Source organism: Lissotriton vulgaris, chromosome 11 (assembly GCF_964263255.1).
Source record: "Lissotriton vulgaris chromosome 11, aLisVul1.2, whole genome shotgun sequence".
NCBI classification, from domain to species: domain Eukaryota; kingdom Metazoa; phylum Chordata; class Amphibia; order Caudata; family Salamandridae; genus Lissotriton; species Lissotriton vulgaris.
Window position 1 is genome coordinate 483,070,271 of NC_141699.1, and position 27,297 is coordinate 483,097,567.

General features: G+C 44.5%; 26 non-coding genes across 26 annotated transcripts; all 26 read right to left on the minus strand.

Moving 5' to 3' along the window:
• Nucleotides 1-533: 533 nt before the first annotated feature.
• Nucleotides 534-615, minus strand: TRNAS-UGA (transfer RNA serine (anticodon UGA)). The gene has a single exon. It is a non-coding gene; the product is annotated as a tRNA-Ser (tRNA).
• A 1,171-nt stretch (nt 616-1,786) lies between these two features.
• On the minus strand, nt 1,787-1,868 carry TRNAS-CGA (transfer RNA serine (anticodon CGA)). The gene has a single exon. It is a non-coding gene; the product is annotated as a tRNA-Ser (tRNA).
• Nucleotides 1,869-2,412: 544 nt separating this feature from the next.
• Nucleotides 2,413-2,494, minus strand: TRNAS-CGA (transfer RNA serine (anticodon CGA)). Its single transcript has one exon. It is a non-coding gene; the product is annotated as a tRNA-Ser (tRNA).
• Nucleotides 2,495-3,041: 547 nt separating this feature from the next.
• TRNAS-UGA (transfer RNA serine (anticodon UGA)) lies at nt 3,042-3,123 on the minus strand. The gene has a single exon. It is a non-coding gene; the product is annotated as a tRNA-Ser (tRNA).
• A 545-nt stretch (nt 3,124-3,668) lies between these two features.
• On the minus strand, nt 3,669-3,750 carry TRNAS-UGA (transfer RNA serine (anticodon UGA)). Its single transcript has one exon. It is a non-coding gene; the product is annotated as a tRNA-Ser (tRNA).
• Nucleotides 3,751-4,919: 1,169 nt separating this feature from the next.
• TRNAS-CGA (transfer RNA serine (anticodon CGA)) lies at nt 4,920-5,001 on the minus strand. The gene has a single exon. It is a non-coding gene; the product is annotated as a tRNA-Ser (tRNA).
• A 546-nt stretch (nt 5,002-5,547) lies between these two features.
• TRNAS-UGA (transfer RNA serine (anticodon UGA)) lies at nt 5,548-5,629 on the minus strand. Its single transcript has one exon. It is a non-coding gene; the product is annotated as a tRNA-Ser (tRNA).
• A 544-nt stretch (nt 5,630-6,173) lies between these two features.
• TRNAS-UGA (transfer RNA serine (anticodon UGA)) lies at nt 6,174-6,255 on the minus strand. The gene has a single exon. It is a non-coding gene; the product is annotated as a tRNA-Ser (tRNA).
• A 1,169-nt stretch (nt 6,256-7,424) lies between these two features.
• TRNAS-CGA (transfer RNA serine (anticodon CGA)) lies at nt 7,425-7,506 on the minus strand. The gene has a single exon. It is a non-coding gene; the product is annotated as a tRNA-Ser (tRNA).
• A 1,172-nt stretch (nt 7,507-8,678) lies between these two features.
• TRNAS-UGA (transfer RNA serine (anticodon UGA)) lies at nt 8,679-8,760 on the minus strand. Its single transcript has one exon. It is a non-coding gene; the product is annotated as a tRNA-Ser (tRNA).
• A 1,171-nt stretch (nt 8,761-9,931) lies between these two features.
• Nucleotides 9,932-10,013, minus strand: TRNAS-CGA (transfer RNA serine (anticodon CGA)). Its single transcript has one exon. It is a non-coding gene; the product is annotated as a tRNA-Ser (tRNA).
• A 544-nt stretch (nt 10,014-10,557) lies between these two features.
• TRNAS-CGA (transfer RNA serine (anticodon CGA)) lies at nt 10,558-10,639 on the minus strand. The gene has a single exon. It is a non-coding gene; the product is annotated as a tRNA-Ser (tRNA).
• Nucleotides 10,640-11,185: 546 nt separating this feature from the next.
• Nucleotides 11,186-11,267, minus strand: TRNAS-CGA (transfer RNA serine (anticodon CGA)). Its single transcript has one exon. It is a non-coding gene; the product is annotated as a tRNA-Ser (tRNA).
• A 543-nt stretch (nt 11,268-11,810) lies between these two features.
• TRNAS-CGA (transfer RNA serine (anticodon CGA)) lies at nt 11,811-11,892 on the minus strand. The gene has a single exon. It is a non-coding gene; the product is annotated as a tRNA-Ser (tRNA).
• Nucleotides 11,893-13,064: 1,172 nt separating this feature from the next.
• On the minus strand, nt 13,065-13,146 carry TRNAS-UGA (transfer RNA serine (anticodon UGA)). The gene has a single exon. It is a non-coding gene; the product is annotated as a tRNA-Ser (tRNA).
• A 546-nt stretch (nt 13,147-13,692) lies between these two features.
• TRNAS-UGA (transfer RNA serine (anticodon UGA)) lies at nt 13,693-13,774 on the minus strand. The gene has a single exon. It is a non-coding gene; the product is annotated as a tRNA-Ser (tRNA).
• Nucleotides 13,775-14,316: 542 nt separating this feature from the next.
• Nucleotides 14,317-14,398, minus strand: TRNAS-CGA (transfer RNA serine (anticodon CGA)). The gene has a single exon. It is a non-coding gene; the product is annotated as a tRNA-Ser (tRNA).
• Nucleotides 14,399-14,941: 543 nt separating this feature from the next.
• TRNAS-UGA (transfer RNA serine (anticodon UGA)) lies at nt 14,942-15,023 on the minus strand. Its single transcript has one exon. It is a non-coding gene; the product is annotated as a tRNA-Ser (tRNA).
• A 1,168-nt stretch (nt 15,024-16,191) lies between these two features.
• Nucleotides 16,192-16,273, minus strand: TRNAS-CGA (transfer RNA serine (anticodon CGA)). The gene has a single exon. It is a non-coding gene; the product is annotated as a tRNA-Ser (tRNA).
• A 546-nt stretch (nt 16,274-16,819) lies between these two features.
• TRNAS-UGA (transfer RNA serine (anticodon UGA)) lies at nt 16,820-16,901 on the minus strand. The gene has a single exon. It is a non-coding gene; the product is annotated as a tRNA-Ser (tRNA).
• A 543-nt stretch (nt 16,902-17,444) lies between these two features.
• Nucleotides 17,445-17,526, minus strand: TRNAS-CGA (transfer RNA serine (anticodon CGA)). The gene has a single exon. It is a non-coding gene; the product is annotated as a tRNA-Ser (tRNA).
• Nucleotides 17,527-18,697: 1,171 nt separating this feature from the next.
• Nucleotides 18,698-18,779, minus strand: TRNAS-CGA (transfer RNA serine (anticodon CGA)). The gene has a single exon. It is a non-coding gene; the product is annotated as a tRNA-Ser (tRNA).
• A 545-nt stretch (nt 18,780-19,324) lies between these two features.
• On the minus strand, nt 19,325-19,406 carry TRNAS-UGA (transfer RNA serine (anticodon UGA)). Its single transcript has one exon. It is a non-coding gene; the product is annotated as a tRNA-Ser (tRNA).
• A 543-nt stretch (nt 19,407-19,949) lies between these two features.
• On the minus strand, nt 19,950-20,031 carry TRNAS-UGA (transfer RNA serine (anticodon UGA)). Its single transcript has one exon. It is a non-coding gene; the product is annotated as a tRNA-Ser (tRNA).
• A 1,170-nt stretch (nt 20,032-21,201) lies between these two features.
• On the minus strand, nt 21,202-21,283 carry TRNAL-UAA (transfer RNA leucine (anticodon UAA)). Its single transcript has one exon. It is a non-coding gene; the product is annotated as a tRNA-Leu (tRNA).
• A 3,049-nt stretch (nt 21,284-24,332) lies between these two features.
• On the minus strand, nt 24,333-24,414 carry TRNAL-UAA (transfer RNA leucine (anticodon UAA)). The gene has a single exon. It is a non-coding gene; the product is annotated as a tRNA-Leu (tRNA).
• Nucleotides 24,415-27,297: the final 2,883 nt, after the last annotated feature.

A 27,297-nucleotide genomic window follows, 5' to 3' on the forward strand; every position in this document is an offset into this window, starting at 1 on the left:
GATGTCACAGTTGTCGTATACGAGCCATGCACTACTCACGTCAAGCCGAGACATAAAAAATAAAGTAACAGAAGGACGGGGCACGTACCAGCAGTGCCCTGTTGTCCTAGCTTATTTTGCATTCTTTCATACAATTAATAAAAATAGCAATACGCATCACTCAAAGTGAGTGACAGGGCACCGATGAGCGGTAATCAATCACTGCACATTTCTATCCTCGTTTCCCTATATTACGGCAGTGGCAACGGGCCCTTAAGTGTACTCAGAAAGAGTCCAAAAGCTTAAACAAGACACGCTTCATAAAAAAAAAGTACTCTTTTCATGACTTGTCTAGATCAGGCAGGACAGGTCCAGACTACGAACCCTTCCGAGCCACCTGCTCTCTAAAACACTTCCTGAGTGTGGAAATTGTCTCAATCTTTACATCTAGTTTGAGTTTTTGCAGTTTAACTCTGTGACTTGATGAGGATTGCGTAATGAGAAGTGAACATTTACTTAACTAAACCAAATGGTGTTCATGCAAATTCTTATGCCGCTGCAAGCAGGATTCAAACCTACGCGGGAAAACCCCATTGGATTTCAAGTCCAACGCCTTAACCACTCGGCCATCGCAGCTGCGTGAGTATGATGTCACTGTTGTCATATACGAGCCATGCTCTGCTCATGTCAGGCCGAGACCAAAAAATAAAGTAACAGAAGGACGGGGCAGGTACCAGCAGTGCCCTGTTGTCCTCACTTATTTTGCATGCTTTCATACAATTAATAAAAATAGCAACATGCATCACTCAAAGTGAGTGAAAGGGCACAGATGAGTGGTAATCAATCATTGCGCATTTCTACCCTCTTTTCCCTATATTACGGCGGTGGTAACGGGCCCTTAAGTGTACTAAGAAAGAGTCCAAAAGCCTAAACAAGACACGCTTCATAAAAAAAATTAATTACTCTTTTCGTGACTTGTCTAGATCATGCAGGACAGGTCCAGACTACGAACCCTTCCGAGGCACCTGCTCTCTAAAACACTTCCTGGGGGTGGAAATTGTCTCAATGTTTACATCTGGTTTGAGTTTTTTCCGTTTAACTCTGTGACTTGATGAGGATTGCGTAACAAGAAGTAAACATTTACTTAACTAAACCAAATGGTGTTCATGCAAAATCTCATGACGCTGCAAGCAGAATTCGAACCTACGCGGGGAATCCCCATTGGATTTCAAGTCTAACGCCTTAACCACTCGGCCATCGCAGCTGCGTGAGTATGATGTCACAGTTGTCGTATACGAGCCATGCACTACTCACGTCAGGCCGAGACATAAAAAATAAAGTAACGGAAGGACGGGGCACGTACCAGCAGTGCCCTGTTGTCCTCACTTATTTTGCATGCTTTCATACAATTAATAAAAATAGCAACATGCATCACTCAAAGTGAGTGAAAGGGCACAGATGAGTGGTAATCAATCACTGCATGTTTCTACCCACTTTTCCCTATATTACGGCGGTGGTAACGGGCCCTTAAGTGTACTAAGAAAGAGTCCAAAAGCCTAAACAAGACATGCTTCATAAAAAAAAGTACTCTTTTCATGACTTGTCTAGATCAGGCAGGACAGGTCCAGACTACAAACCCTTCCGAGCCACCAGCTCTCTAATACACTTCCTGGGTGTGGAAATTGTCTCAATGTTTACATCTAGTTTGAGTTTTTTCCATTTAACTCTGTGACTTGATGAGGATTGCGTAACGAGAAGTGAACATTTACTTAACTAAACCAAATGGTGTTCATGCAAAATCACACTACGCTGCAAGCAGGATTCGAACCTGCGCAGGGAAACCCCATTGGATTTCGCGTCCAACACCTTAACCACTCGGCCATCGCAGCTGCATGAGTATGATGTCACTGTTGTCGTATACGAGCCATACGCTGCTCACGTCAGGCCGAGACCTAAAAATTAAAGTAACAGCAGGACGGGGCACGTACCAGCAGTGCCCTGTATCCCCCACTTATTTTGAATGCTTTCATACAATTAATAAAAATAGCAACAAGCATCACTCAAAGTGAGTGACAGGGCACAGATGAGCGGTAATCAATCACTGCGCATTTCTACCCTCTTTTCCCTATATGACGGTGATGGTAACGGGCCCTTAAGTGTACTAAGAAAGAGTCCAAAAGCCTAAACAAGACACGCTTCATAAAAAAAAATTACTCATTTCGTAACTTGTCTAGATCAGGCAGGATAGGTCCAGACTACAAACCCTTCCGAGCCACCTGCTCTCTAAAACACTTCCTAGGTGTGGAAATTGTTTCAATGTTTACATCTAGTTTGAGTTTTTGCCATTTAACTTTGTGACTTGATGAGGATGGCGTAACGAGAAGTGAACATTTCCTTAACTAAACCAAATGGTGTTCATGCAAAATCACACTACGCTGCAAGCAGGATTCGAACCTGTGCAGGGAAACCCCATTGGATTTCGAGTCCAACGCCTTAACCACTCGGCCATCGCAGCTGCATGAGTATGATGTCACTGTTGTCGTATACGAGCCATACGCTGCTCACGTCAGGCGAAGACCTACAAATTTAAGTAACAGCAGGACGGGGCACGTACCAGCAGTGCCCTGTATCCCCCACTTATTTTGAATGCTTTCATACAATTAATAAAAATAGCAACAAGCATCACTCAAAGTGAGTGACAGGGCACAGATGAGCGGTAATCAATCACTGCGCATTTCTACCCTCTTTTCCCTATATTACGGTGATGGTAACGGGCCCCTAAGTGTACTAAGAAAGAGTCCAAAAGCCTAAACAAGACACGCTTCATGAAAAAAATTATTACTCTTTTCGTGACTTGTCTAGATCATGCAGGACAGGTCCAGACTACGAACCCTTCCGAGGCACCTGCTCTCTAAAATACTTCCTGGGTGTGGAAATTGTCTCAATTTTTATATCTAGCTTTTGTTTTTGCCGTTTAACTCTGTGACTTGATGAGGATTGCGTAACAAGAAGTGAACATTTACTTAACTAAACCAAATGGTGTTCATGCAAAATCTCAATGACGCTGCAAGCAGGATTCGAACCTACGCGGGGAAACCCCATTGGATTTCAAGTCCAACGCCTTAACCACTCGGCCATCGCAGCTGCGTGAGTATGATGTCACAGTTGTCGTATACGAGCCATGCACTACTCACGTCAGGCCGAGACATAAAAAATAAAGTAACAGAAGGACGGGGCACGTACCAGCAGTGCCCTGTTGTCCTCACTTATTTTGCATTCTTTCATACAATTAATAAAAATAGCAATACGCATCACTCAAAGTGAGTGACAGGGCACCGATGAGCGGTAATCAATCACTGCACATTTCTATCCTCGTTTCCCTATATTACGGCGGTGGCAACGGGCCCTTAAGTGTACTCAGAAAGAGTCCAAAAGCTTAAACAAGACACGCTTCATAAAAAAAAAAGTACTCTTTTCATGACTTGTCTAGATCAGGCAGGACAGGTCCAGACTACGAACCCTTCCGAGCCACCTGCTCTCTAAAACACTTCCTGAGTGTGGAAATTGTCTCAATGTTTACATCTAGTTTGAGTTTTTGCAGTTTAACTCTGTGACTTGATGAGGATTGCGTAATGAGAAGTGAACATTTACTTAACTAAACCAAATGGTGTTCATGCAAAATCTCATGCCGCTGCAAGCAGGATTCGAACCTACGCGGGGAAACCCCATTGGATTTCAAGTCCAATGCCTTAACCACTCGGCCATCGCAGCTGCGTGAGTATGATGTCACAGTTGTCGTATACGAGCCATGCACTACTCATGTCAGGCCGAGACATAAAAAATAAAGTAACAGAAGGACGGGGCACGTACCAGCAGTGCCCTGTTGTCCTCACTTATTTTGCATGCTTTCATACATTTAATAAAAATAGCAATACGCATCACTCAAAGTGAGTGACAGGGCACCGATTAGCGGTAATCAATCACTGCACATTTCTATCCTCGTTTCCCTATATTACGGCGGTGGCAACGGGCCCTTAAGTGTACTCAGAAAGAGTCCAAAAGCTTAAACAAGACACGCTTCATAAAAAAAAGTACTCTTTTCATGACTTGTCTAGATCAGGCAGGACAGGTCCAGACTACGAACCCTTCCGAGCCACCTGCTCTCTAAAACACTTCCTGGGTGTGGAAATTGTCTCAATGTTTACATCTAGTTTGAGTTTTTGCAGTTTAACTCTGTGACTTGATGAGGATTGCGTAATGAGAAGTGAACATTTACTTAACTTAACCAAATGGTGTTCATGCAAAATCTCATGCCGCTGCAAGCAGGATTCGAAACTACGCGGGGAAACCCCATTGGATTTCAAGTCCAACGCCTTAACCACTCAGCCATCGCAGCTGCGTGAGTATGATGTCACAGTTGTCGTATACGAGCCATGCACTACTCACGTCAGTCCGAGACATAAAAAATAAAGTAACAGAAGGACGGGGCACGTACCAGCAGTGCCCTGTTGTCCTCACTTATTTTGCATGCTTTCATACAATTAATAAAAATAGCAATACGCATCACTCAAAGTGAGTGACAGGGCACCGATGAGCGGTAATCAATCACTGCACATTTCTATCCTCGTTTCCCTATATTACGGCGGTGGCAACGGGCCCTTAAGTGTACTCCGAAAGAGTCCAAAAGCTTAAACAAGACACGCTTCATAAAAAAAAAATACTCATTTTGTAACTTGTCTAGATCAGGCAGGATAGGTCCAGACTACAAACCCTTCCGAGCCACCTGCTCTCTAAAACACTTCCTAGGTGTGGAAATTGTTTCAATGTTTACATCTAGTTTGAGTTTTTGCCATTTAACTTTGTGACTTGATGAGGATTGCGTAACGAGAAGTGAACATTTCCTTAACTAAACCAAATGGTGTTCATGCAAAATCACACTACGCTGCAAGCAGGATTCGAACCTGCGCAGGGAAACACCATTGGATTTCGAGTCCAAACCCTTAACCACTCGGCCATCGCAGCTGCATGAGTATGATGTCACTGTTGTCATATACGAGCCATGCTCTGCTCAAGTCAGGCCGAGACCAAAAAATAAAGTAACAGAAGGACGAGGCACGTACCAGCAGTGCCCTGTTGTCCTCACTTATTTTGCATGCTTTCATACAATTAATAAAAATAGCAACATGCATCACTCAAAGCGAGTGAAAGGGCACGGATGAGTGGTAATCAATCATTGCGCATTTCTACCCTGTTTTCCCTATATTACGGCGGTGGTAACGGGCCCTTAAGTGTACTAAGAAAGAGTCCAAAAGCCTAAACAAGACACGCTTCATGAAAAAAATTATTACTCTTTTCGTGACTTGTCTAGATCATGCAGGACAGGTCCAGACTACGAACCCTTCCGAGGCACCTGCTCTCTAAAATACTTCCTGGGTGTGGAAATTGTCTCAATTTTTATATCTAGTTTGAGTTTTTGCCGTTTAACTCTGTGACTTGATGAGGATTGCGTAACAAGAAGTGAACATTTACTTAACTAAACCAAATGGTGTTCATGCAAAATCTCAATGACGCTGCAAGCAGGATTCGAACCTACGCGGGGAAACCCCATTGGATTTCAAGTCCAACGCCTTAACCACTCGGCCATCGCAGCTGCGTGAGTATGATGTCACAGTTGTCGTATACGAGCCATGCACTACTCACGTCAGGCCGAGACATAAAAAATAAAGTAACAGAAGGACGGGGCACGTACCAGCAGTGCCCTGTTGTCCTCACTTATTTTGCATTCTTTCATACAATTAATAAAAATAGCAATACGCATCACTCAAAGTGAGTGACAGGGCACCGATGAGCGGTAATCAATCACTGCACATTTCTATCCTCGTTTCCCTATATTACGGCGGTGGCAACGGGCCCTTAAGTGTACTCAGAAAGAGTCCAAAAGCTTAAACAAGACACGCTTCATAAAAAAAAAGTACTCTTTTCATGACTTGTCTAGATCAGGCAGGACAGGTCCAGACTACGAACCCTTCTGAGCCACCTGCTCTCTAAAACACTTCCTGAGTGTGGAAATTGTCTCAATGTTTACATCTAGTTTGAGTTTTTGCAGTTTAACTCTGTGACTTGATGAGGATTGCGTAATGAGAAGTGAACATTTACTTAACTAAACCAAATGGTGTTCATGCAAAATCTCATGCCGCTGCAAGCAGGATTCGAACCTACGCGGGGAAACCCCATTGGATTTCAAGTCCAACGCCTTAACCACTCGGCCATCGCAGCTGCGTGAGTATGATGTCACAGTTGTCGTATACGAGCCATGCACTACTCATGTCAGGCCGAGACATAAAAAATAAAGTAACAGAAGGACGGGGCACGTACCAGCAGTGCCCTGTTGTCCTCACTTATTTTGCATGCTTTCATACAATTAATAAAAATAGCAATACGCATCACTCAAAGTGAGTGACAGGGCACCGATTAGCGGTAATCAATCACTGCACATTTCTATCCTCGTTTCCCTATATTACGGCGGTGGCAACGGGCCCTTAAGTGTACTCAGAAAGAGTCCAAAAGCTTAAACAAGACACGCTTCATAAAAAAAAGTACTCTTTTCATGACTTGTCTAGATCAGGCAGGACAGGTCCAGACTACGAACCCTTCCGAGCCACCTGCTCTCTAAAACACTTCCTGGGTGTGGAAATTGTCTCAATGTTTACATCTAGTTTGAGTTTTTGCAGTTTAACTCTGTGACTTGATGAGGATTGCGTAATGAGAAGTGAACATTTACCTAACTTAACCAAATGGTGTTCATGCAAAATCTCATGCCACTGCAAGCAGTATTCGAAACTACGCGGGGAAACCCCATTGGATTTCAAGTCCAACGCCTTAACCACTCGGCCATCGCAGCTGCGTGAGTATGATGTCACAGTTGTCGTATACGAGCCATGCACTACTCACGTCAGTCCGAGACATAAAAAATAAAGTAACAGAAGGACGGGGCACGTACCAGCAGTGCCCTGTTGTCCTCACTTATTTTGCATGCTTTCATACAATTAATAAAAATAGCAATACGCATCACTCAAAGTGAGTGACAGGGCACCGATGAGCGGTAAATAATCACTGCACATTTCTATCCTCGTTTCCCTATATTACGGCGGTGGCAACGGGCCCTTAAGTGTACTCCGAAAGAGTCCAAAAGCTTAAACAAGACACGCTTCATAAAAAAAAATTACTCATTTTGTAACTTGTCTAGATCAGGCAGGATAGGTCCAGACTACAAACCCTTCCGAGCCACCTGCTCTCTAAAACACTTCCTAGGTGTGGAAATTGTTTCAATGTTTACATCTAGTTTGAGTTTTTGCCATTTAACTTTGTGACTTGATGAGGATTGCGTAACGAGAAGTGAACATTTCCTTAACTAAACCAAATGGTGTTCATGCAAAATCACACTACGCTGCAAGCAGGATTCGAACCTGCGCAGGGAAACACCATTGGATTTCGAGTCCAACCCCTTAACCACTCGGCCATCGCAGCTGCATGAGTATGATGTCACTGTTGTCGTATACGAGCCATGCTCTGCTCAAGTCAGGCCGAGACCAAAAAATAAAGTAACAGAAGGACGGGGCACGTACCAGCAGTGCCCTGTTGTCCTCACTTATTTTGCATGCTTTCATACAATTAATAAAAATAGCAACATGCATCACTCAAAGCGAGTGAAAGGGCACGGATGAGTGGTAATCAATCATTGCGCATTTCTACCCTGTTTTCCCTATATTACGGCGGTGGTAACGGGCCCTTAAGTGTACTAAGAAAGAGTCCAAAAGCCTAAACAAGACACGCTTCATAAAACAAATTAATTACTCTTTTCGTGACTTGTCTAGATCATGCAGGACAGGTCCAGACTACGAACCCTTCCGAGGCACCTGCTCTCTAAAATACTTCCTGGGTGTGGAAATTGTCTCAATGTTTACATCTAGTTTGAGTTTTTGCCGTTTAACTCTGTGACTTGATGAGGATTGCGTAACAAGAAGTGAACATTTACTTAACTAAACCAAATGGTGTTCATGCAAAATCTCTTGACGCTGCAAGCAGGATTCAAACCTACGCGGGGAAACCCCATTGGATTTCAAGTCCAACGCCTTAACCACTCGGCCATCGCTGCTGCGTGAGTATGATGTCACAGTTGTCGTATACGAGCCATGCACTACTCACGTCAAGCCGAGACATAAAAAATAAAGTAACAGAAGGACGGGGCACGTACCAGCAGTGCCCTGTTGTCCTAGCTTATTTTGCATTCTTTCATACAATTAATAAAAATAGCAATACGCATCACTCAAAGTGAGTGACAGGGCACCGATGAGCGGTAATCAATCACTGCACATTTCTATCCTCGTTTCCCTATATTACGGCAGTGGCAACGGGCCCTTAAGTGTACTCAGAAAGAGTCCAAAAGCTTAAACAAGACACGCTTCATAAAAAAAAAGTACTCTTTTCATGACTTGTCTAGATCAGGCAGGACAGGTCCAGACTACGAACCCTTCCGAGCCACCTGCTCTCTAAAACACTTCCTGAGTGTGGAAATTGTCTCAATCTTTACATCTAGTTTGAGTTTTTGCAGTTTAACTCTGTGACTTGATGAGGATTGCGTAATGAGAAGTGAACATTTACTTAACTAAACCAAATGGTGTTCATGCAAATTCTTATGCCGCTGCAAGCAGGATTCAAACCTACGCGGGAAAACCCCATTGGATTTCAAGTCCAACGCCTTAACCACTCGGCCATCGCAGCTGCGTGAGTATGATGTCACTGTTGTCATATACGAGCCATGCTCTGCTCATGTCAGGCCGAGACCAAAAAATAAAGTAACAGAAGGACGGGGCAGGTACCAGCAGTGCCCTGTTGTCCTCACTTATTTTGCATGCTTTCATACAATTAATAAAAATAGCAACATGCATCACTCAAAGTGAGTGAAAGGGCACAGATGAGTGGTAATCAATCATTGCGCATTTCTACCCTCTTTTCCCTATATTACGGCGGTGGTAACGGGCCCTTAAGTGTACTAAGAAAGAGTCCAAAAGCCTAAACAAGACACGCTTCATAAAAAAAATTAATTACTCTTTTCGTGACTTGTCTAGATCATGCAGGACAGGTCCAGACTACGAACCCTTCCGAGGCACCTGCTCTCTAAAACACTTCCTGGGGGTGGAAATTGTCTCAATGTTTACATCTGGTTTGAGTTTTTTCCGTTTAACTCTGTGACTTGATGAGGATTGCGTAACAAGAAGTAAACATTTACTTAACTAAACCAAATGGTGTTCATGCAAAATCTCATGACGCTGCAAGCAGAATTCGAACCTACGCGGGGAATCCCCATTGGATTTCAAGTCTAACGCCTTAACCACTCGGCCATCGCAGCTGCGTGAGTATGATGTCACAGTTGTCGTATACGAGCCATGCACTACTCACGTCAGGCCGAGACATAAAAAATAAAGTAACGGAAGGACGGGGCACGTACCAGCAGTGCCCTGTTGTCCTCACTTATTTTGCATGCTTTCATACAATTAATAAAAATAGCAACATGCATCACTCAAAGTGAGTGAAAGGGCACAGATGAGTGGTAATCAATCACTGCATGTTTCTACCCACTTTTCCCTATATTACGGCGGTGGTAACGGGCCCTTAAGTGTACTAAGAAAGAGTCCAAAAGCCTAAACAAGACATGCTTCATAAAAAAAAGTACTCTTTTCATGACTTGTCTAGATCAGGCAGGACAGGTCCAGACTACAAACCCTTCCGAGCCACCAGCTCTCTAATACACTTCCTGGGTGTGGAAATTGTCTCAATGTTTACATCTAGTTTGAGTTTTTTCCATTTAACTCTGTGACTTGATGAGGATTGCGTAACGAGAAGTGAACATTTACTTAACTAAACCAAATGGTGTTCATGCAAAATCACACTACGCTGCAAGCAGGATTCGAACCTGCGCAGGGAAACCCCATTGGATTTCGCGTCCAACACCTTAACCACTCGGCCATCGCAGCTGCATGAGTATGATGTCACTGTTGTCGTATACGAGCCATACGCTGCTCACGTCAGGCCGAGACCTAAAAATTAAAGTAACAGCAGGACGGGGCACGTACCAGCAGTGCCCTGTATCCCCCACTTATTTTGAATGCTTTCATACAATTAATAAAAATAGCAACAAGCATCACTCAAAGTGAGTGACAGGGCACAGATGAGCGGTAATCAATCACTGCGCATTTCTACCCTCTTTTCCCTATATTACGGTGATGGTAACGGGCCCTTAAGTGTACTAAGAAAGAGTCCAAAAGCCTAAACAAGACACGCTTCATAAAAAAAAATTACTCATTTCGTAACTTGTCTAGATCAGGCAGGATAGGTCCAGACTACAAACCCTTCCGAGCCACCTGCTCTCTAAAACACTTCCTAGGTGTGGAAATTGTTTCAATGTTTACATCTAGTTTGAGTTTTTGCCATTTAACTTTGTGACTTGATGAGGATGGCGTAACGAGAAGTGAACATTTCCTTAACTAAACCAAATGGTGTTCATGCAAAATCACACTACGCTGCAAGCAGGATTCGAACCTGTGCAGGGAAACCCCATTGGATTTCGAGTCCAACGCCTTAACCACTCGGCCATCGCAGCTGCATGAGTATGATGTCACTGTTGTCGTATACGAGCCATACGCTGCTCACGTCAGGCGAAGACCTACAAATTTAAGTAACAGCAGGACGGGGCACGTACCAGCAGTGCCCTGTATCCCCCACTTATTTTGAATGCTTTCATACAATTAATAAAAATAGCAACAAGCATCACTCAAAGTGAGTGACAGGGCACAGATGAGCGGTAATCAATCACTGCGCATTTCTACCCTCTTTTCCCTATATTACGGTGATGGTAACGGGCCCCTAAGTGTACTAAGAAAGAGTCCAAAAGCCTAAACAAGACACGCTTCATGAAAAAAATTATTACTCTTTTCGTGACTTGTCTAGATCATGCAGGACAGGTCCAGACTACGAACCCTTCCGAGGCACCTGCTCTCTAAAATACTTCCTGGGTGTGGAAATTGTCTCAATTTTTATATCTAGCTTTTGTTTTTGCCGTTTAACTCTGTGACTTGATGAGGATTGCGTAACGAGAAGTGAACATTTCCTTAACTAAACCAAATGGTGTTCATGCAAAATCACACTACGCTGCAAGCAGGATTCGAACCTGCGCAGGGAAACCCCATTGGATTTCGAGTCCAACGCCTTAACCACTCGGCCATCGCAGCTGCATGAGTATGATGTCACTGTTATCGTATACGAGCCATGCTCTGCTCATGTCAGGCCGAGACCAAAAAAATAAAGTAACGGAAGGACGGGGCACGTACCAGCAGTGCCATGTTGTCCTCACTTATTTTGCATGCTTTCATACAATTAATAAAAATAGCAACATGCATCACTCAAAGTGAGTGAAAGGGCACAGATGAGTGGTAATCAATCACTGCATGTTTCTACCCACTTTTCCCTATATTACGGCAGTGGTAACGGGCCCTTAAGTGTACTAAGAAATAGTCCAAAAGCCTAAACAAGACATGCTTCATAAAAAAAAGTACTCTTTTCATGACTTGTCTAGATCAGGCAGGACAGGTCCAGACTACAAACCCTTCCGAGCCACCAGCTCTCTAAAACACTTCCTGGGTGTGGAAATTGTCTCAATGTTTACATCTAGTTTGAGTTTTTTCCATTTAACTCTGTGACTTGATGAAGATTGCGTAACGAGAAGTGAACATTTACTTAACTAAACCAAATGGTGTTCATGCAAAATCACACTACACTGCAAGCAGCATTCGAACCTGCGCAGGGAAACCCCATTGGATTTCGAGTCCAACGCCTTAACCACTCGGCCATCGCAGCTGCATGAGTATGATGTCACTGTTGTCGTATACGAGCCATACGCTGCTCACGTCAGGCCGAGACCTAAAAATTAAAGTAACAGCAGGACGGGGCACGTACCAGCAGTGCCCTGTATCCCCCACTTATTTTGAATGCTTTCATACAATTAATAAAAATAGCAACAAGCATCACTCAAAGTGAGTGACAGGGCACAGATGAGCGGTAATCAATCACTGCGCATTTCTACCCTCTTTTCCCTATATTACGGTGATGGTAACGGGCGCTTAAGTGTACTAAGAAAGAGTCCAAAAGCCTAAACAAGACACGCTTCATAAAAAAAATAATTACTCTTTTCGTGACTTGTCTAGATCATGCAGGACAGGTCCAGACTACGAACCCTTCCGAGGCACCTGCTCTCTAAAATACTTCCTGGGTGTGGAAATTGTCTCAATGTTTATATCTAGTTTGAGTTTTTGCCGTTTAACTCTGTGACTTGATGAGGATTGCGTAACAAGAAGTGAACATTTACTTAACTAAACCAAATGGTGTTCATGCAAAATCTCATGACGCTGCAAGCAGGATTCAAACCTACGCGGGGAAACCCCATTGGATTTCAAGACCAACGCCTTAACCACTCGGCCATCACAGCTGCGTGAGTATGATGTCACAGTTGTCGTATACGAGCCATGCACTACTCACGTCAAGCCGAGACATAAAAAATAAAGTAACAGAAGGACGGGGCACGTACCAGCAGTGCCCTGTTGTCCTCGCTTATTTTGCATTCTTTCATACAATTAATAAAAATAGCAATACGCATCACTCAAAGTGAGTGACAGGGCACCGATGAGCGGTAATCAATCACTGCACATTTCTATCCTCGTTTCCCTATATTACGGCGGTGGCAACGGGCCCTTAAGTGTACTCAGAAAGAGTCCAAAAGCTTAAACAAGACACGCTTCATAAAAAAAAAGTACTCTTTTCATGACTTGTCTAGATCAGGCAGGACAGGTCCAGACTACGAACCCTTCCGAGCCACCTGCTCTCTAAAACACTTCCTGAGTGTGGAAATTGTCTCAATGTTTACATCTAGTTTGAGTTTTTGCAGTTTAACTCTGTGACTTGATGAGGATTGCGTAATGAGAAGTGAACATTTACTTAACTAAACCAAATGGTGTTCATGCAAAATCTCATGCCGCTGCAAGCAGGATTCAAACCTACGCGGGAAAACCCCATTGGATTTCAAGTCCAACGCCTTAACCACTCGGCCATCGCAGCTGCGTGAGTATGATGTCACTGTTGTCATATACGAGCCATGCTCTGCTCATGTCAGGCCGAGACCAAAAAATAAAGTAACAGAAGGACGGGGCACGTACCAGCAGTGCCCTGTTGTCCTCACTTATTTTGCATGCTTTCATACAATTAATAAAAATAGCAACATGCATCACTCAAAGTGAGTGAAAGGGCAAAGATGAGTGGTAATCAATCATTGCGCATTTCTACCCTCTTTTCCCTATATTACGGCGGTGGTAACGGGCCCTTAAGTGTACTAAGAAAGAGTCCAAAAGCCTAAACAAGACACGCTTCATAAAAAAAATTAATTACTCTTTTCGTGACTTGTCTAGATCATGCAGGACAGGTCCAGACTACGAACCCTTCCGAGGCACCTGCTCTCTAAAACACTTCCTGGGGGTGGAAATTGTCTCAATGTTTACATCTAGTTTGAGTTTTTGCCGTTTAACTCTGTGACTTGATGAGGATTGCGTAACAAGAAGTAAACATTTACTTAACTAAACCAAATGGTGTTCATGCAAAATCTCATGACGCTGCAAGCAGAATTCGAACCTACGCGGGGAAACCCCATTGGATTTCAAGTCCAACGCCTTAACCACTCGGCCATCGCAGCTGTGTGAGTATGATGTCACAGTTGTCGTATACGAGCCATGCACTACTCACGTCAGGCCGAGACATAAAAAATAAAGTAACAGAAGGACGGGGCACGTACCAGCAGTGCCCTGTTGTCCTCACTTATTTTGCATGCTTTCATACAATTAATAAAAATAGCAACATGCATCACTCAAAGTGAGTGAAAGGGCACAGATGAGTGGTAATCAATCACTGCATGTTTCTACCCACTTTTCCCTATATTACGGCGGTGGTAACGGGCCCTTAAGTGTACTAAGAAATAGTCCAAAAGCCTAAACAAGACATGCTTCATAAAAAAAGTACTCTTTTCATGACTTGTCTAGATCAGGCAGGACAGGTCCAGACTACAAACCCTTCCGAGCCACCAGCTCTCTAAAACACTTCCTGGGTGTGGAAATTGTCTCAATGTTTACATCTAGTTTGAGTTTTTTCCATTTAACTCTGTGACTTGATGAGGATTGCGTAACGAGAAGTGAACATTTACTTAACTAAACCAAATGGTGTTCATGCAAAATCACACTACGCTGCAAGCAGGATTCGAACCTGTGCAGGGAAACCCCATTGGATTTCGAGTCCAACGCCTTAACCACTCGGCCATCGCAGCTGCATGAGTATGATGTCACTGTTGTCGTATACGAGCCATACGCTGCTCACGTCAGGCCGAGACCTAAAAATTAAAGTAACAGCAGGACGGGGCACGTACCAGCAGTGCCCTGTTGTCCTCACTTATTTTGCATTCTTTCATACAATTAATAAAAATAGCAATACGCATCACTCAAAGTGAGTGACAGGGCACCGATGAGCGGTAATCAATCACTGCACATTTCTATCCTCGTTTCCCTATATTACGGCGGTGGCAACGGGCCCTTAAGTGTACTCAGAAAGAGTCCAAAAGCTTAAACAAGACACGCTTCATAAAAAAAAGTACTCTTTTCATGACTTGTCTAGATCAGGTAGGACAGGTCCAGACTACGAACCCTTCCGAGCCACCTGCTCTCTAAAACACTTCCTGGGTGTGGAAATTGTCTCAATGTTTACATCTAGTTTGAGTTTTTGCAGTTTAAATCTGTGACTTGATGAGGATTGCGTAATGAGAAGTGAACATTAACTTAACTTAACCAAATAGTGTTCATGCAAAATCTCATGCCGCTGCAAGCAGGTTTCGAACCTACGTGGGGAAACCCCATTGGATTTCAAGTCCAACGCCTTAACCACTCGGCCATCGCAGCTGCGTGAGTATGATGTCACTGTTGTCGTATACGAGCCATGCGCTACTCATGTCAGGCTGAGACCTAAAAAATAAAGTAACGGAAGGACGGGGCACATACCAGCAGTGCCCTGTTGTCCTCACTTATTTCGCATACTTTCATACAATTAATAAAAATAGCAATATGCATCACTCAAAATGAGTGACAGGGCACAGATCAGCAGTAATCAATCACTGCACATTTCTACCCTCGTTTCCATATATTACGGCGGTGGCAACGGGCCCTTAAGTGTACTCAGAAAGAGTCCAAAAGCTTAAACAAGACACGCTTCATAAAAAAAAGTACTCTTTTCATGACTTGTCTAGATCAGGCAGGACAGGTCCAGACTACGAACCCTTCCGAGCCACCTGCTCTCTAAAACACTTCCTGAGTGTGGAAATTGTCTCAATGTTTACATCTAGTTTGAGTTTTTGCAGTTTAACTCTGTGACTTGATGAGGATTGCGTAATGAGAAGTGAACATTTACTTAACTAAACCAAATGGTGTTCATGCAAAATCTCATGCCACTGCAAGCAGGATTTGAACCTACGCGGGGAAACCCCATTGGATTTCAAGTCCAACGCCTTAACCACTCGGCAATTGCAGCTGCATGAGTATGATGTCACTGTTGTCGTATACGAGCCATGTGCTACTCATGTCAGGTTGAGACCTAAAAAATAAAGTAACGGAAGGACGGGGCACATACCAGCAGTGCCCTGTTGTCCTCACTTATTTCGCATACTTTCATACAATTAATAAAAATAGCAATATGCATCACTCAAAATGAGTGACAGGGCACAGATGAGCGGTAATCAATCACTGCACATTTCTACCCTCGTTTCCATATATTACGGCGGTGGCAACGGGCCCTTAAGTGTACTCAGAAAGAGTCCAAAAGCCTAAACAAGACACGCTTCATAAAAAAAATTACTCATTTCGTAACTTGTCTAGATCAGGCAGGATAGGTCCAGACTACAAACCCTTCCGAGCCACCTGCTCTCTAAAACACTTCCTAGGTGTGGAAATTGTTTCAATGTTTACATCTAGTTTGAGTTTTTGCCATATAACTCTGTGACTTGATGAGGATTGCGTAACGAGAAGTGAACATTTCCTTAACTAAACCAAATGGTGTTTATGCAAAATCACACTACGCTGCAAGCAGGATTCGAACCTGCGCAGGGAAACCCCATTGGAGTTCGAGTCCAACCCCTTAACCACTCGGCCATCGCAGCTGCATGAGTATGATGTCACTGTTGTCATATACGAGCCATGCTCTGCTCATGTCAGGCCGAGACCAAAAAATAAAGTAACAGAAGGACGGGGCACGTACCAGCAGTGCCCTGTTGTCCTCACTTATTTTGCATGCTTTCATACAATTAATAAAAATAGCAACATGCATCACTCAAAGTGAGTGAAAGGGCACAGATGAGTGGTAATCAATCATTGCGCATTTCTACCCTTTTTTCCCTATATTACGGCGGTGGTAACGGGCCCTTAAGTGTACTAAGAAAGAGTCCAAAAGCCTAAACAAGACACGCTTCATAAAAAAAATTAATTACTCTTTTCGTGACTTGTCTAGATCATGCAGGACAGGTCCAGACTACGAACCCTTCCGAGGCACCTGCTCTCTAAAACACTCCCTGGGGGTGGAAATTGTCTCAATGTTTACATCTAGTTTGAGTTTTTGCCGTTTAACTCTGTGACTTGATGAGGATTGCGTAACAAGAAGTAAACATTTACTTAACTAAACCAAATGGTGTTCATGCAAAATCTCATGACGCTGCAAGCAGAATTCGAACCTACGCGGGGAAACCCCATTGGATTTCAAGTCCAACGCCTTAACCACTCGGCCATCGCAGCTGCGTGAGTATGATGTCACAGTTGTCGTATACGAGCCATGCACTACTCACGTCAGGCCGAGACATAAAAAATAAAGTAACAGAAGGACGGGGCACGTACCAGCAGTGCCCTGTTGTCCTCACTTATTTTGCATGCTTTCATACAATTAATAAAAATAGCAACATGCATCACTCAAAGTGAGTGAAAGGGCACAGATGAGTGGTAATCAATCACTGCATGTTTCTGCCCACTTTTCCCTATATTACGGCGGTGGTAACGGGCCCTTAAGTGTACTAAGAAATAGTCCAAAAGCCTAAACAAGACATGCTTCATAAAAAAAAGTACTCTTTTCATGACTTGTCTAGATCAGGCAGGACAGGTCCAGACTACAAACCCTTCCGAGCCACCAGCTCTCTAAAACACTTCCTGGGTGTGGAAATTGTCTCAATGTTTACATCTAGTTTGAGTTTTTTCCATTTAACTCTGTGACTTGATGAGGATTGCGTAACGAGAAGTGAACATTTACTTAACTAAACCAAATGGTGTTCATGCAAAATCACACTGAGCTGCAAGCAGGATTCGAACCTGCGCAGGGAAACCCCATTGGATTTCGAGTCCAACGCCTTAACCACTCGGCCATCGCAGCTGCATGAGTATGATGTCACTGTTGTCGTATACGAGCCATACGCTGCTCACGTCAGGCCGAGACCTAAAAATTAAAGTAACAGCAGGACGGGGCACGTACCAGCAGTGCCCTGTATCCCCCACTTATTTTGAATGCTTTCATACAATTAATAAAAATAGCAACAAGCATCACTCAAAGTGAGTGACAGGGCACAGATGAGCGGTAATCAATCACTGCGCATTTCTACCCCCTTTTCCCTATATTACGGTGATGGTAACGGGCCCTTAAGTGTACTAAGAAAGAGTCCAAAAGCCTAAACAAGACACGCTTCATAAAAAAAATAATTACTCTTTTCGTGACTTGTCTAGATCATGTAGGACAGGTCCAGACTACGAACCCTTCCGAGGCACCTGCTCTTTAAAATACTTCCTGGGTGTAGAAATTGTCTCAATGTTTATATCTAGTTTGAGTTTTTGCCGTTTAACTCTGTGACTTGATGAGGATTGCGTAACAAGAAGTGAACATTTACTTAACTAAACCAAATGGTGTTCATGCAAAATCTCATGACGCTGCAAGCAGGATTCAAACCTACGCGGGGAAACCCCATTGGATTTCAAGTCTAACGCCTTAACCACTCGGCCATCTCAGCTGCGTGAGTATGATGTCACTGTTGTCGTATACGAGCCATGCGCTACTCATGTCAGGTCGAGACCTAAAAAATAAAGTAACGGAAGGACGGGGCACATACCAGCAGTACCCTGTTGTCCTCACTTATTTCGCATACTTTCATACAATTAATAAAAATAGCAATATGCATCACTCAAAATGAGTGACAGGGCACAGATCAGCGGTAATCAATCACTGCACATTTCTACCCTCGTTTCCATATATTACGGCAGTGGCAACGGGCCCTTAAGTGTACTCAGAAAGAGTCCAAAAGCCTAAACAAGACACGCTTCATAAAAAAAATTACTCATTTCGTAACTTGTCTAGATCAGGCAGGATAGGTCCAGACTACAAACCCTTCCGAGCCACCTGCTCTCTAAAACACTTCCTAGGTGTGGAAATTGTTTCAATGTTTACATCTAGTTTGAGTTTTTGCCATATAACTCTGTGACTTGATGAGGATTGCGTAACGAGAAGTGAACATTTCCTTAACTAAACCAAATGGTGTTTATGCAAAATCACACTACGCTGCAAGCAGGATTCGAACCTGCGCAGGGAAACCCCATTGGAGTTCGATTCCAACCCCTTAACCACTCGGCCATCGCAGCTGCATGAGTATGATGTCACTGTTGTCGTATACGAGCCATGCTCTGCTCATGTCAGGCCGAGACCAAAAAATAAAGTAACAGAAGGACGGGGCACGTACCAGCAGTGCCCTGTTGTCCTCACTTATTTTGCATGCTTTCATACAATTAATAAAAATAGCAACATGCATCACTCAAAGTGAGTGAAAGGGCACAGATGAGTGGTAATCAATCATTGCGCATTTCTACCCTCTTTTCCCTATATTACGGCGGAGATAATGGGCCCTTAAGTGTACTAAGAAAGAGTCCAAAAGCCTAAACAAGACACGCTTTATAAAAATAATAATTACTCTTTTCGTGACTTGTCTAGATCATGCAGGACAGGTCCAGACTACGAACCCTTCCGAGGCACCTGCTCTCTAAAATACTTCCTGGGTGTGGAAATTGTCTCAATGTTTATATCTAGTTTGAGTTTTTGCCGTTTAACTCTGTGACTTGATGAGGATTGCGTAACAAGAAGTGAACATTTACTTAACTAAACCAAATGGTGTTCATGCAAAATCTCATGACGCTGCAAGCAGGATTCGAACCTACGCGGGGAAACCCCATTGGATTTCAAGTCCAACGCCTTAACCACTCGGCCATCGCAGCTGCGTGAGTATGATGTCACAGTTGTCGTATACGAGCCATGCACTACTCACGTCAGGTCGAGACATAAAAAATAAAGTAACAGAAGGACGGGGCACGTACCAGCAGTGCCCTGTTGTCCTCACTTATTTTGCATGCTTTCATACAATTAATAAAAATAGCAATACGCATCACTCAAAGTGAGTGACAGGGCACCGATGAGCGGTAATCAATCACTGCACATTTCTATCCTCGTTTCCCTATATTACGGCGGTGGCAACGGGCCCTTAAATGTACTCAAAAAGAGTCCAAAAGCTTAAACAAGACACGCTTCATAAAAAAAAGTACTCTTTTCATGACTTGTCTAGATCAGGCAGGACAGGTCCAGACTATGAACCCTTCCGAGCCACCTGCTCTCTAAAACACTTCCTGAGTGTGGAAATTGTCTCAATGTTTACATCTAGTTTGAGTTTTTGCAGTTTAACTCTGTGACTTGATGAGGATTGCGTAATGAGAAGTGAACATTTACTTAACTAAACCAAATGGTGTTCATGCAAAATCTCATGCCGCTGCAAGCAGGATTCAAACCTACGTAGGGAAACCCCATTGGATTTCAAGTCCAACGCCTTAACCACTCGGCCATCGCAGCTGCGTGAGTACGATGTCACTGTTGTCGTATACGAGCCATGCGCTACTCATGTCAGGTCGAGACCTAAAAAATAAAGTAACGGAAGGACGGGGCACATACCAGCAGTGCCCTGTTGTCCTCACTTATTTCGCATACTTTTATACAATTAATAAAAATAGCAATATGCATCACTCAAAATGAGTGACAGGGCACAGATGAGCGGTAATCAATCACTGCACATTTCTACCCTCGTTTCCATATATTACGGCGGTGGCAACGGGCCCCTAAGTGTACTCAGAAAGAGTCCAAAAGCCTAAACAAGACACGCTTCATAAAAAAAAAATTACTCATTTCGTAACTTGTCTATATCAGGCAGGATAGGTCCAGATTACAAACCCTTCCGAGCCACCTGCTCTCTAAAACACTTCCTAGGTGTGGAAATTGTTTCAATGTTTACATCTAGTTTGAGTTTTTGCCGTTTAACTCTGTGACTTGATGAGGATTGCGTAACAAGAAGTAAACATTTACTTAACTAAACCAAATGGTGTTCATGCAAAATCTCATGACGCTGCAAGCAGGATTCGAACCTACGCGGGGAAATCCCATTGGATTTCAAGTCCAACGCCTTAACCACTCGGCCATGGCAGCTGCTTGAGTATGATGTCACAGTTGTCGTATACGAGCCATGCACTACTCACGTCAGGCCGAGACATAAATAATAAAGTAACAGAAGGACGGGGCACGTACCAGCAGTGTCCTGTTGTCCTCACTTATTTTGCATGCTATCATACAATTAATAAAAATAGCAATACGCATCACTCAAAGTGAGTGACAGGGCACCTATGAGCGGTAATCAATCACTGCACATTTCTATCCTCGTTTCCCTATATTACGGCGGTGGCAACGGGCCCTTAAGTGTACTCAGAAAGAGTCCAAAAGCTTAAACAAGACACGCTTCATAAAAAAAAGGACTCTTTTCATGACTTGTCTAGATCAGGCAGGACAGGTCCACACTACGAACCCTTCCGAGCCACCTGCTCTCTAAAACACATCCTAGGTGTGGAAATTGTTTCAATGTTTACATCTAGTTTGAGTTTTTACCATTTAACTCGGTGACTTGATGAGGATTGCGTAATGAGAAGTGAACATTTACTTAACTAAACCAAATGGTGTTCATGCAAAATCTCATGACGCTGCAAGCAGGATTCGAACCTACGCGGGGAAACCCCATTGGATTTTAAGTCCAGCGCCTTAACCACTCTGCCATCGCAGCTGCGTGAGTATGATGTCACAGTTGTCGTATAGGAGCCATGCACTACTCACGTCAGGCCGAGACATAAAAAATAAAGTAACAGAAGGACGGGGCACGTACCAGCAGTGCCCTGTTGTCCTCACTTATTTTGCATGCTTTCATGAAATTAATAAAAATAGCAATACGCATCACTCAAAGTGAGTGACAGGGCACAGATGAGCGGTAATCAATCACTGCACATTTCTATCCTCGTTTCCCTATATTACGGCGGTGGCAACCGGCCCTTAAGTGTACTCAGAAAGAGTCAAAAAGCTTAAACAAGACACGCTTCATAAAAAAAGTACTCTTTTCATGACTTGTCTAGATCAGGCAGGACAGGTCCAGACTACGAACCCTTCCGAGCCACCAGCTCTCTAAAACACTTCCAGGGTGTGGAAATTGTCTCAATGTTTACATCTAGTTTGAGTTTTTGCAGTTTAACTCTGTGACTTGATGAGGATTGCGTAATGAGAAGTGAACATTTACTTAACTTAACCAAATGGTGTTCATGCAAAATCTCATGCTGCTGTAAGCAGGATTCGAACCTACGTGGGGAAACCCCATTGGATTTCATGTCCAACGCCTTAACCACGCGGCCATCGCAGCTGCGTGAGTATGATGTCACTGTTGTCGTATACGAGCCATGCGGTACTCATGTCAGGTCGAGACCTAAAAAATAAAGTAACGGAAGGACGGGGCACATACCAGCAGTGCCCTGTTGTCCTCACTTATTTCGCATACTTTTATACAATTAATAAAAATAGCAATATGCATCACTCAAAATGAGTGACAGGGCACAGATGAGCGGTAATCAATCACTGCACATTTCTACCCTCGTTTCCATATATTACGGCGGTGGCAACGGGCCCTTAAGTGTACTCAGAAAGAGTCCAAAAGCCTAAACAAGACACGCTTCATAAAAAAAAAATTACTCATTTCGTAACTTGTCTAGATCAGGCAGGATAGGTCCAGACTACAAACCCTTCCGAGCCACCTGCTCTCTAAAACACTTCCTAGGTGTGGAAATTGTTTCAATGTTTACATCTAGTTTGAGTTTTTGCCGTTTAACTCTGTGACTTGATGAGGATTGCGTAACGAGAAGTGAACATTTACTTAACTAAACCAAATGGTGTTCATGCAAAATCTCATGACGCTGCAAGCAGGATTCGAACCTACGCGGGGAAATCCCATTGGATTTCAAGTCCAACGCCTTAACCACTCGGCCATGGCAGCTGCTTGAGTATGATGTCACAGTTGTCGTATACGAGCCATGCACTACACACGTCAGGCCGAGACATAAATAATAAAGTAACAGAAGGACGGGGCACGTACCAGCAGTGTCCTGTTGTCCTCACTTATTTTGCATGCTATCATACAATTAATAAAAATAGCAATACGCATCACTCAAAGTGAGTGACAGGGCACCGATGAGCGGTAATCAATCACTGCACATTTCTATCCTCGTTTCCCTATATTACGGCGGTGGCAACGGGCCCTTAAGTGTACTCAGAAAGAGTCCAAAAGCTTAAACAAGACACGCTTCATAAAAAAAAGTACTCTTTTCATGACTTGTCTAGATCAGGCAGGACAGGTCCAAACTACGAACCCTTTCGAGCCACCTGCTCTCTAAAACACTTCCTAGGTGTGGAAATTGTTTCAATGTTTACATCTAGTTTGAGTTTTTGCCATTTAACTCTGTGACTTGATGAGGATTGCGTAACGAGAAGTGAACATTTCCTTAACTAAACCAAATGGTGTTCATGCAAAATCTCATGACGCTGCAAGCAGGATTCGAACCTACGCGGGGAAATCCCATTGGATTTCAAGTCCAACGCCTTAACCACTCGGCCATGGCAGCTGCTTGAGTATGATGTCACAGTTGTCGTATACGAGCCATGCACTACTCACGTCAGGCCGAGACATAAATAATAAAGTAACAGAAGGACGGGGCACGTACCAGCAGTGCCCTGTTGTCCTCACTTATTTTGCATGCTTTCATACAATTAATAAAAATAGCAACATGCATCACTCAAAGTGAGTGAAAGGGCACAGATGAGTGGTAATCAATCACTGCATGTTTCTACCCACTTTTCCCTATATTACGGCGGTGGTAACGGGCCCTTAAGTGTACTAAGAAAGAGTCCAAAAGCCTAAACAAGACATGCTTCATAAAAAAAAAGTACTCTTTTCATGACTTGTCTAGATCAGGCAGGACAGGTCCAGACTATAAACCCTTCCGAGCCACCAGCTCTCTAAAACACTTCCTGGGTGTGGAAATTGTCTCAATGTGTACGTCTAGTTTGAGTTTTTTCCATTTAACACTGTGACTTGATGAGGATTGTGTAACGAGAAGTGAACATTTACTTAACTAAACCAAATGGTGTTCATGCAAAATCACACTACGATGCAAGCAGGATTCGAACCTGCGCAGGGAAACCAGATTGGATTTCGAGTCCAACGCCTTAACCACTCAGCCATCGCAGCTGCATGAGTATGATGTCACTGTTGTCGTATACGAGCCATACGCTGCTCACGTCAGGCCGAGACCTAAAAATTAAAGTAACGGCAGGCCGGGGCACGTACCAGCAGTGCCCTGTATCCCCCACTTATTTTGAATGCTTTCATACAATTAATAAAATTAGCAACAAGCATCACTCAAAGTGAGTGACAGGGCACAGATGAGCGGTAATCAATCACTGCGCATTTCTACCCTCTTTTCCCTATATTACGGCGGTGGTAACGGGCCCTTAAGTGTACTAAGAAAGAGTCCAAAAGCCTAAACAAGACACGCTTCATAAAAAAAGATAAAGACTCTTTTCGTGACTTGTCTAGATCATGCAGGACAGGTCCAGACTACAAACCCTTCCGAGCCACCTGCTCTCTAAAACACTTCCTGGGTGTGGAAATTGTCTCAATGTTTACATCTAGTTTGAGTTTTTGCCGTTTAACTCTGTGACTTGATGAGGATTGCGTAATGAGAAGTGAACATTTACTTAACTAAACCAAATGGTGTTCATGCAAAATCTCATGACGCTGCAAGCAGGATTCGAACCTACGCGGGGAAACCCCATTGGATTTTAAGTCCAGCGCCTTAACCACTCGGCCATCGCAGCTGCGTGAGTATGATGTCACAGTTGTCGTATACGAGCCATTCACTACTCACGTCAGGCCGAGACATAAAAAATAAAGTAACAGAAGGACGGGGCACGTGTAGGAGAGTAGGGTCTGCTATCCTATGGTCACCCCAATTTTTGCTTTTTGCTTCACTGGTTTTCGACTTACTGAGGCTGTGGGCCTGCTAATCAGACCCCCAGCCTGCTGTTCTCTCTCTAAATTTATAATACATGTGCTATAGGTACATACCACAATTGGAAATGGACTCCTTGTCAGCCCCTGTACCATGCACTATAGGTGCTCAGGGCATAGGTGCCACCAAGGCCTACCAGGGGCTGAAGCATAGCTTTTGCCACCCCTGGTTGGTTCTTAAATTGACACAACTGGCTGATCACTCAGCTGGGGCAAGTGGGTGTAATCACCCCTTGCTTAGATATAGTATACCTATATCTAAACCTATATCTGGACACATATATAGCCTGTAAGCCACTCCTATGGAAGGCCTCATCAATCCTGGAGGCAGAGTGCGTGGTTTTATGTGAGATGGTGCTCTGGCATGAGCTGAGCCTGTCTGCAGCTGTCGGGAACAACTCCCTAAGCTGATCCGGGATAATGCCATACCATATACTCTTAAGCGCCTTATAATCCTCGCGGTTATATAGCAACTTTGGTTTGGCTTTATCAAAACATGTCGTGTAAGGTGTCATACGAATTGGAATACTACCCCCTCGCCAGTTCTGGCGACGGGGGTAGCATTCCACCCTTCTAGAGGGAGAAGACATGTTACTTTACTGAAACGCGGTTGATTTAAAATGAGCCTCAGATCCACAAAATGGATGCCCCTGCCACAGACACGGGTCTGGCCTCCTGCTGCTGACCGAAACCGGGCAGAGGAGGCCTGGACAAAGAGTTTCCTGTCGCAGGGCGGTGTCAAACCACCCCAGACAGGAGATAGTGGATTGGAGTAGGGAGGTTTCAAAGAAACCAGACACTGCCTGGGGAGCACAAGGCTGCCCCTTGCATAATCCGGCCAAACCGGTTCTGGGGCCTCCCAGCCCCTGTCCCAGCGCGGCCAGGATCAAAGGAGAGGGGTGTAACCACCCCCTTCCTGGGTCCCACCCATAGGAGGGGACCTAGCAGGATGTCCAACCCCCCAGATTCGAATAAGAGGGGGAGCAGTGCCAATGCAACTCAGATCATCCTGAAGAAACATAAGAAACGAATTCTGGACCCTTCGACTTTCTACACGACGTGAGAAGACTGAAGAATCTCCCTTGTGGTCAAGGAGTGACCACCCTGTGCAAACAGGCACCATCCAGCCCTCGACCCTTGCTTTGTTGCAGTTCCCGCCGGAACTCGAGCGACAGAGATCGACGAGATCAAGCTTGCCTGCCTTCTACCTGCCCGATCCACAGTCCCTGCAGAGCTGAGACCCGTGGAGGCGACCGGAAGTGTGGGGCACGCCATCTTGAAAAGGCCACAAGACGCTGACCGTGCAGCCCACGAGTGATCCTCGAAGCTGTGCACTGGGGTTTGAGAAGCCCCAGCCCCGAGCTCCACTTGCACCAAAGCTCACCCCTCCACACTCGACGAGTGCTGCGTGGGGCCCTTCTGCTTGTGTGGGCTCGACGCGTTGGCCCGGTCACTTGCCAGCTGGCTTGTGGCCCCTGTGCCGACGAAACTTGAAATACGACTCGCTTTTCTGGTTGCTCCAGATCTGCACCAGCTCCTGTGAAAAGGAGCCCCCACTCTGACCCTCCTGGTTCGAGTGATAAGCAATCTCCCGGTTCCGCGTGGATTGCTTTTGCCAAGTGCTGTTTGCTGCAATCTTGAAGCCGACGGTGCTGACGGCGAGAGCCTACGTGGGACAGATCGTGACCTGCTCCTGGACGTCGCAGATGCCCCAGAGCCCACGTGACAGCGGAGAGAAGCCTATCGACAACCACCTGATTGCGCCCGACATTGCCTGGTTCCGTCCTGGTTCCACCCTGGTCACTGCTGAGTGACCCAGACTCTGTCCCCTCTGCTTTCAGGTACTTTTCTACTTCGATCCACCCTTGGATCGCACCGGACACTTCTGCTTCACAGCGCCTGCAGCTGCAACAGCTTCAAGCACCAAGAACCTGCGTGTCAGAACCCGACGCCACTTCGACCCTGTGCACCCACGGCCTGTGGGTGAGGTAACATTGCAACGCCGGTGTTCCCACACTGGTACACACCTCTAGGGTCTGTGTCTAAAGTTTTGTGTTCCTAGGCTCAGCGAAAGTATCTTTTAATTCACTTTAACTGACTTTTACGCACCATTGACAGTGCATTGGTGCGCGCCGCACTTTCCGTGCTGCACCCGTCTCCTGTGGGCTACTCCCGACTTCATCATTGCTAGTCCTGACTGCTCCCAGCGAATCTCTAGGCCCTAGGCCTAACCATTGTTCGATAAGTGTTACTTATACCACTTTTTTAGTATATGGTCTGAGTGGCCACCCGCCCTCATCCATAATTGTGCAACTTTATATGTTTAACAGTGCTTTTGATTTAACGCTTGTGCCCCTTTCCTCATAAAGAGTACTGGGGAGTAATTTAGAAATAAATACATATATTTTTATAATATATACTTGTGTGGTGTCCTTTCATTTGATTACAGGATTGTATGTGGTAAAACAGCTCGCTTAACACGACCTCTTAAGTTAAGCCTTTAAGGCTGCTTAGTCCATGCTACCACTAGGATAGCTTGTCTAACAAGGTTGACTTACAACCTGACATCTTTGGGGTTTGTTTGGACTGATACCAAGTGGTTCCAGAATTGGAAACACTACATATCAGGCCAACTTCTCACAGCACGTACCAGCAGTGCCCTGTTGTCCTCACTAATTTTGCATGCTTTC